The 7,236-nt window shown below is 54.4% G+C and overlaps 1 long non-coding RNA gene across 1 annotated transcript; it reads right to left on the bottom strand.

Annotated features, from left to right (window-relative positions):
• Positions 1–463: 463 nt before the first annotated feature.
• LOC103792134 (uncharacterized) lies at positions 464–6,825 on the bottom strand. Its single transcript, XR_618771.5, has 3 exons — positions 6,535–6,825; positions 6,223–6,376; positions 464–1,597 (listed from the first exon to the last, which is right to left on the bottom strand). It is a non-coding gene; the product is annotated as an uncharacterized LOC103792134 (long non-coding RNA).
• Positions 6,826–7,236: the final 411 nt, after the last annotated feature.

Below are 7,236 nucleotides of genomic sequence, written 5' to 3'. Positions count from 1 at the left end.
TGCACAGGTATGTAAATGTCTATCATTCTAGTCTGGGTGACAGAGTAAGACTCTGTCTCAAAAGGAAAAAAAAATGTTTTCTGGGTGCAGTGGTGTGATGTCAGCTCACTGGGACCTCTGCCTTCCGGGTTCAAGCAGTTCTCCTGCCCCAGCCTCCCAAGTAGCTAGGACTACAGGTGTGTGCCACCACACTCAGCGAATTTTTTTACATTTTTTATTTTTAGTAGAGATGGATTTCACTATGTTGGCCGGGCTGGCCTCAAACTCCAGGTATTTAGAGATCTGCACTCCTTGCATCCCATAGTGCTGGGATTACAGGCATGAGCCCCCTCACCCAGCCATCGTTTTCTTTCTTTCTTTTAAAGTTTTAAGTTTCATTTTGTAGTTTTTTCAAACTGCTTAGAAAGTAATTAGCTGCTATAGTGTCCTTCCGGCACATCTGGAAGGACACATCACCACCAAGGCAGGCAATGGGACTCTCTGTGCTGTTTGGATTTTCACAAGAAGGCATTCGTTTGTTACCTGTACTATTAGAATCATTTTCCTGAACAATGCAGAAGATTCTGCCCTGACCCTAATATGGCTGGTCTTTCTAACAGACCTGAGCAGCCACGGCAGGAGGTCGGACACATAACGTTTTCTTTCCATCTCTTTCCACTCTGTGTGCTGGGACTTCACGTCCCCCTCACCTCGCTGACACTCCGCTCATCCCCGTCTGCAGGGGGACGAAGCCCCACCTCACATCCCAGTCCCACCTGTTGCAGGGCTAGACCATGCACCTGAGGGCCCGGCCCAGGGCCCAGCCAGCTGCAGGGGGACGAAGCCCCACCTCACATCCCAGTCCCACCTGTTGCAGGGCTAGACCATGCACCTGAGGGCCTGGCCCAGGGCCCAGCCAGCAAGCCCAGATCAACTCACAGAGGCTGCTCTTCTCACCTGCACCACCGTTGCTGAAGTTACCGCTGTCACCTCACACAGGCAGCGTGGTGTCCGTGGGTACCCTGACCTCTGTCGCTGCTCACCGATGCTCAGCCACTCATTCATCTGCCTGCATGCCCTCCTCAGCTGGATCCTCGTCGGTGCCTGCAGCCTGGGTGGTGGGTAGCATGGGGGGTGGGGCCAGCCCAGCCCGGCCGCCCACAGCTGTGCATCCTCTGGCCATGGCTCTGCTTCGCCCCCTTGTCTAGAAAACCCTTGCAGAGACTCAGTGAAACAGGCCCAACATGGGTGTCAGCGTGCTTTGATGACATGAGGGGCAGGAAAGTGTGTACTGGAAAGGGCCTGGGCCCTGACCCCACCACCCACCCTCATCTGCCGACTGGGGCTACAATGCCTCCCGCAGATGTGGCTGTTAAGACTTATTTTGGTGAAGACCATCAGCTGCAAGTGACAGAAGCTCAACTCAAACCAAGGGAAGCGAATGAAGCTAATTTGTAGCTGGTTTCTCAGTGCGAGGGCGGGGCTGGAGGCGCCTTGCAGGAGTGGAGCAGAGGCTGGCAGAGCCAAGGGCTTCGGTACTGGAAGTGGCACTGTGACTTCCAGGCAGTGTCTGCAGGCCCTTTTGTCTTCCTGCCTTTCAACAGCAGCCAGGCTCCCTCTGTGGGGGAGAGGGGCAGAGAATACAGGGTGGCGGGTGCAGGGGGCCCCTTTCCCACCCAGGGGACCATGGCAGGGACAGCTGCTCTTCCCAGCCTCCCCGTAGCCTTTCCAGGGAAGGACCCAATGGCCCTGCCGGGATCCCATGTCCAGACCTGGCTTCAGTCACTGTCACCAAAGGCTGGGCTTCCCTAAAAGGACTGGGTCCAGGCACACCCCTCAGCAGGGGGCACAGCCTATTACAAGAGGAAGGGAATGGAAGCACTCCCCGGGGAATGAACACATAAACAAAAGTAAAACAAGGGCCAACCACAGAAAACTACCACACTGGCTGCAGGACGCCCTGCACTAGGGCGTGTGACACCTGGGAGAGGCCCTGGCACGCAGTAGGTCTCAACAATGCAGACTGGCATTGTGATGGGGAACTGGCAAATGGGATTCTCTTCCTCCCAGCCATCACTGCCACCACCGCCACCACCACCACCACTCAGCAGCAGTAAATTGTCCTCAGAAATGCTTTAAACATTAGTCATGTTTTCCAACCCAACTTTTGAGAAACAGCATTTTGGCCACAAGTGTGTACTGCTTCTGCTCACAGATGTGAAGTTTAGAGCTGCCCACCGTGCAGCACACAGTGGGGCAGCACCCAGGGGGCCAGTGCACAGGGGGGCAGCACATGGGGACCAGCACACAGTGGGGCAGCACATGGGGTCCAGTGCATAGTGAGGCAGCGCATGGGGTCCAGCACAGAGGGGCCAATGTATAGTGGGGCAGCACATGGGAGCCAGCACACAGTGGGGCAGCACACAGGGTCCAGTGCACAGGGGCCAATGCACAGTGGGGCAGCATATGGGGACCAGCCCACAGTGAGGCAGTGCACAGTGGCCAGTGCACAGTGGGGAAGCACATGGGGGCCAGCGCACAGTGGGGCAGCCCATGGGGCGGAGAAGCCCACAGCGTGGGAGCACAGGATGGGAGCACAGGTGGTGGGCTTCTCAGATTAATGATAGGACTCTAGGTCAGCCACAGGGTGGGTGGAGGGGCTTCTCCCTGGGTGCCCAGGCCAACCTCCAATTTGCTTCTCTGCAGGGCATCTGGCTTTGCTTGTGTTGAAGTTTCCTTTCATTTGGAAACTTCCCTTTACAGGACGTGTTTTCCAGGTCACAGTGCCTAAGGGGAAGTCATTAAATCCAGTACACAGCTGTTACCAGAAACCAGCGCGGTGTGGGGCGGGGCTTGGATCTCTTGGATCTCATCATGGAAGACCTCCAGAGGCCCTCCCTCACTTGTCCGCCCATTTCGCAGCTGGGGCCGCTGAGACCGTGGTGGACAGAGTGGACCCCTGCCCCGTGCAGCTGATCCTTCACTGAGGAGGCCTCCAGACATCAGCTGCTGGGAGGATCATCCACAGTGACGCTCTCCACCGTGGTGAAGAGTGGCAGGCGTAGGGAGGGCTGGGCTGTGGGCACAGCCTGGGGGAAGGTGCCAATCAGACACCCCAGATGCAAAATCTTCTAGCACAGAGGTGGTATCTACTCTTCCCTGAGCCCAGAAGACCCACCAGCTCCCAGGGATGTGCAGAAACAAGGGCCTGGAAGACACACCCTAGGGTCCACGCTGCCCAGCAGGGGCAGGTGCTGTCATAACCAGGAAGTCTGTTCTCATCTCGCTCCATCCAAATGCACTTTTTCAAATCCAAGACACATAAGATGCTTTTTTTTCTTTTAGAGATGGAGTCTCACTCTGTTACCCAGGCGGGAGTGCAATGGCATGGTCTCAGCTCACTGCAACCTCTGCCTCCCAGGTTCAAGCGATTCTCCTGCCTCTCCTGCCTCAGCCTCCTGAATAGCTGGGACTACAGGCGTGTGCCACCAAACCCGGCTAAGTTTTATATTTTTAGTAGACGGGATTTCACTATGTTGGCCAGGCTGGTCTCAAACTCCTGACCTTGACACACAAAGACACTTTAAGAAAAAAAAGTTTTCTGTTAAGCAAGTTGTTTAAGAGCTGAGCAAAACAATAGGTTTCAATTTCCCCCGAAATCAGGCATAGGGATGTCCTGCACTCAGGACAGTAGGAGTGTGGGAATTTGGGTGGGAGTCATGAAGGTCAACCACAGTGGTGAGTCTTGGAGGCTCCCACGCCATCCCACCCCTGCCTGAACCTTGGGTGACAGAGGAATGGTTGGGGTCCAGAGAGGTTGGGGGTTCCAGGAGCAGAAAGGACTTGGGCCTCCACCCAACAGAGCTACTCCTGCAGGGGGAAAGGGGTGAGGTGGGGCCAGGACAGGTCTAAGAAAAGCCTTCCTGGCCTTCCCTGGTGCTGGGCATGGTATAAACCATCCTCCCTGCCACCCAAGCATCTTTTGTGGGATATTCCTTTCTCAGGAATGCAGCCTGGGGCAGGACTTCTCTTCAGGGCACAGTCAGCAGGCCCTTCCTGCCTCAAGGGAGGGCTCCTGACAGGAGGAGTCCATCCTGATTCTGCAGGCGGGTCCTGCTGAGAGGAGGGCAGGAGGAGCAGGGAGAAGGCCACGTGAGGATAGAGAGAGACCTGAGCGATGGAGGAAGGGGCCATGAGCCACGGCAGATGGGCACCACCTGGAAACTACAAAAGACAAGGAAAGAGATTCTCCTCAGGAGCCTCCAGCAGAAGCCAGGCTTGCCAACACCTCTATGTTAGTCCAGCGAGGCTGAGTTCAGACTCTGTCCTGCAGAACCGCAAGAGGCTAATATGTGCATTGCTCCGAGCCTCAGTGTGGCCATCTGTTATGGCAGCCACAGAGGCTCCCATGTGGCCGCGTGTCTGCACTGCAGATGCTGCAGGCGGGGCTGGCACAGACCTGGGCTCGAACCCTGGCTCCAGCACTCACTGGCTGTGGACAACAGTTCAGGTCACCTTTCTGCACCTCAGTTGACTGACAGTGAGGTGGAGATAATGAGCGCTGGGTGCCCTAGACTATGGAGCGTTGGATAAGTGAACAGAGACCCTGGTCTCCTGGGCTGCTGAGGGAAGGCAATGAGATCCCATTAGTGAGGGGGCCCAGAGAAGTGGGAGTAGAAGGGCCACAGAGGCTTAGGGTGGAGCTGTTGCTAGTGTCCCCAAGCATTCTTTCTCCCTTCATCTGCAGGAACAGAATTGTCAACAGAGAGTGGTCCCTTGGGGGTAAAGACTACATTTCCCAGCATCCTTTGTAGTCAGGTGTGGTACATGACCATATTTTGGCCAATAGGCTATAAGGAGGCAGCTGCAGTGCACCCTGCCCTTCTGCCCCCTCCTATCTGGGATGTTCCTGAAGCTCCACGCTCACAGTGAGGTGTGGGCCACACCCTGGGAAGGGCAGAGCTACCGGCTGGAAGGAGCCTGGGTCCCTGATGACCTGAGGCCACAGAGCCATCATGGGAACCATGGACTACCCACCCCTGGACTTTTGCATATTGGAGAAATAAATGTGTCTGGCTGAAACTACTGTTGATTTGGTTCCCTATCCAGAGGGGCTGAAGAACTAGAGTATCAGCAGGTGCACCTGCTGCTCTCACATCGTCCTGTGGGACCCTGCATCAGCATCCAAGTTTCCTGACAGTCACCACCTGGTCTCCAGTGACAAGGGAAGGGGCAGAGGGTCAGGAGGCCCATAAGCACCCCCAGCCTCAGCCCCAGAGAATCCCTCCACCCTCAAGCACAGCTCCTGAGACAGCACCACACACTGCAGGTCTGCCAAAGTGCACACTGCCTGAATACCCTCACTGGTGGTGGCCACCGTCACTGACAGTGGTAAGCATCTGGAGAAAGTGCGACAGTAACAGGCGGGTACGAGCCCACTGTGCCGATGCAGAGACCAGGATTCAGAGAGGCTCCCTTCATCTCTGCCCACCGGCAGCCCACAAGGTCACAGCTGTCCCCTTTTGATGCCTGTGGTTCCAGTTGTGGGTTTGTGATCAATCCAAGGGCAGGATCAAGGGAAGGTAGAGAGTTCCCCCGCAACCCCCATGTCCTAAACAGCGGCAAGACAGAGGAACTAAGGGGAGAAGGGCTAATGTTCTTACATGATCTACCATTCAGTTTCCACCATTTCTATACTAAGCTTACATTATTTTTACAATGAGGCATGTTTCCTCCCACCAATCCTCACCCACACTGCTTTTCACAGTTCTGACTTTTTTCCCGCCTATGACTGAGTCGACCAACACACAAGAGGATTCAAATCACAGTGGACTTGTAAGGAACAGTTTAATCAGCTTTTGATTCCAATTATCTCTCACATCCATGGGCTTTTAAGATCTCCTCGAGCTCCATGGGGTTTGCCTCCTCTTTCCTCCCGTCCTTTGGGCCAGCTAAGGCCCCCGTCACGCCCACCTCTGTGGCTGCCCTGGCTGCCTCAGGGGAGAACTGATCATGCCAACACCAGGCACCCGAATCACACCTGGATTCCACAGCATCCAGACAGCTCTCTCTCTCCTTCAAATAGTCTCAGGGAAATGACTGTTAATTAACTTTGCATTTGCTTATTCCCTGTGCAACTCATTATCCCAATTAAACCACCTCTCGTGAAGTCTGGCACTTTCAGTTATTTCAAATTATTTCAACTCAAACGTCTGAGGCCCCTTATGCTGCTATTTTTCTTACCCAGAACATCATTCTCAGTTTGGAACCAGCAGGCGAGGGGAAGCAGCGGTGGATCGGCTGCCACGTTGTCAGTTAACCCCTTTTCAGGCAAGTCTCTTCACCTGGGAAACTCGGGTTCTTCTCTGTGGCGGGTCCAGGATGTTGACAGCGGCAACTAAACACACAGAAGCAGGCCAGGAGTAAGGCAGGCGTGAGGACGAGAATGGGAACCAAAGTCTAGGATGAATCCATTCTGGGTACCGAAACCCAAAGACAAGACAAAATGGGGAGATGAAAAGTAATGCCCCCCCACAGGGTTACTATATGGCTTACGTGAATTAAGCTGGGCTCTCCACTCCAGGTCTCACAAGGTCTAAATCAAGGTGGTGGCTGGGATGAGCTCTTCCCCGAAGGCTCTCGGGGAGAATCCTCCTCCAGTTGCATTCAGGTGGCCCCGAGTCCAGCTCCTGGCGGCTGCAGCTCTGGGGTCCTCGTTCCCTGGCTGGGGGCCATTTTGCTTCTATAAGTCACTCACATGCCTTCTCACACAAACACGTCCTCCTTCAAACCAGCAATGTTAATTCCAGCCTTTCTCACATATTGTATTTGACCTTCCTTTCTGCTGACAGCTGGAGAAAGCTCCCTGCTTTCATTAGGCTCATGAGGCCACGCCCACCAGATAATCTCTGATCTCAAGGTCAAATGGCTGGGGACTTTCATTCCATCAGTCCCTACACAGCAGCACCTAGGCTACTGTTTGACTGAACAGCCAGGGGTACAAGTCAGTGGGCCCAACTTTAGAATTCTGTCTGCCATGCCTCATCAAACTCATATTTTTCTCAATTTGATTCTTTCAAAGTCGAATAAAAGGATGAAAATTCGTGTCCTTGCCAAGGGATCACAGCAATGCAGCTCATGACAGCAATCACCCTGTGCTGAATATATGTGGGTTCTGGCTTCAGCCCCGACGCAGACTGTGGGCTCAGTTAGGAGAAATACACAAGAGTCCTGCCTTTCTTACACCCGCATGACCTG

This window comes from Callithrix jacchus, chromosome 3 (genome assembly GCF_049354715.1).
Source record: "Callithrix jacchus isolate 240 chromosome 3, calJac240_pri, whole genome shotgun sequence".
Taxonomy (NCBI): domain Eukaryota; kingdom Metazoa; phylum Chordata; class Mammalia; order Primates; family Cebidae; genus Callithrix; species Callithrix jacchus.
This window is presented reverse-complemented; position numbering and strand designations above follow the sequence as displayed.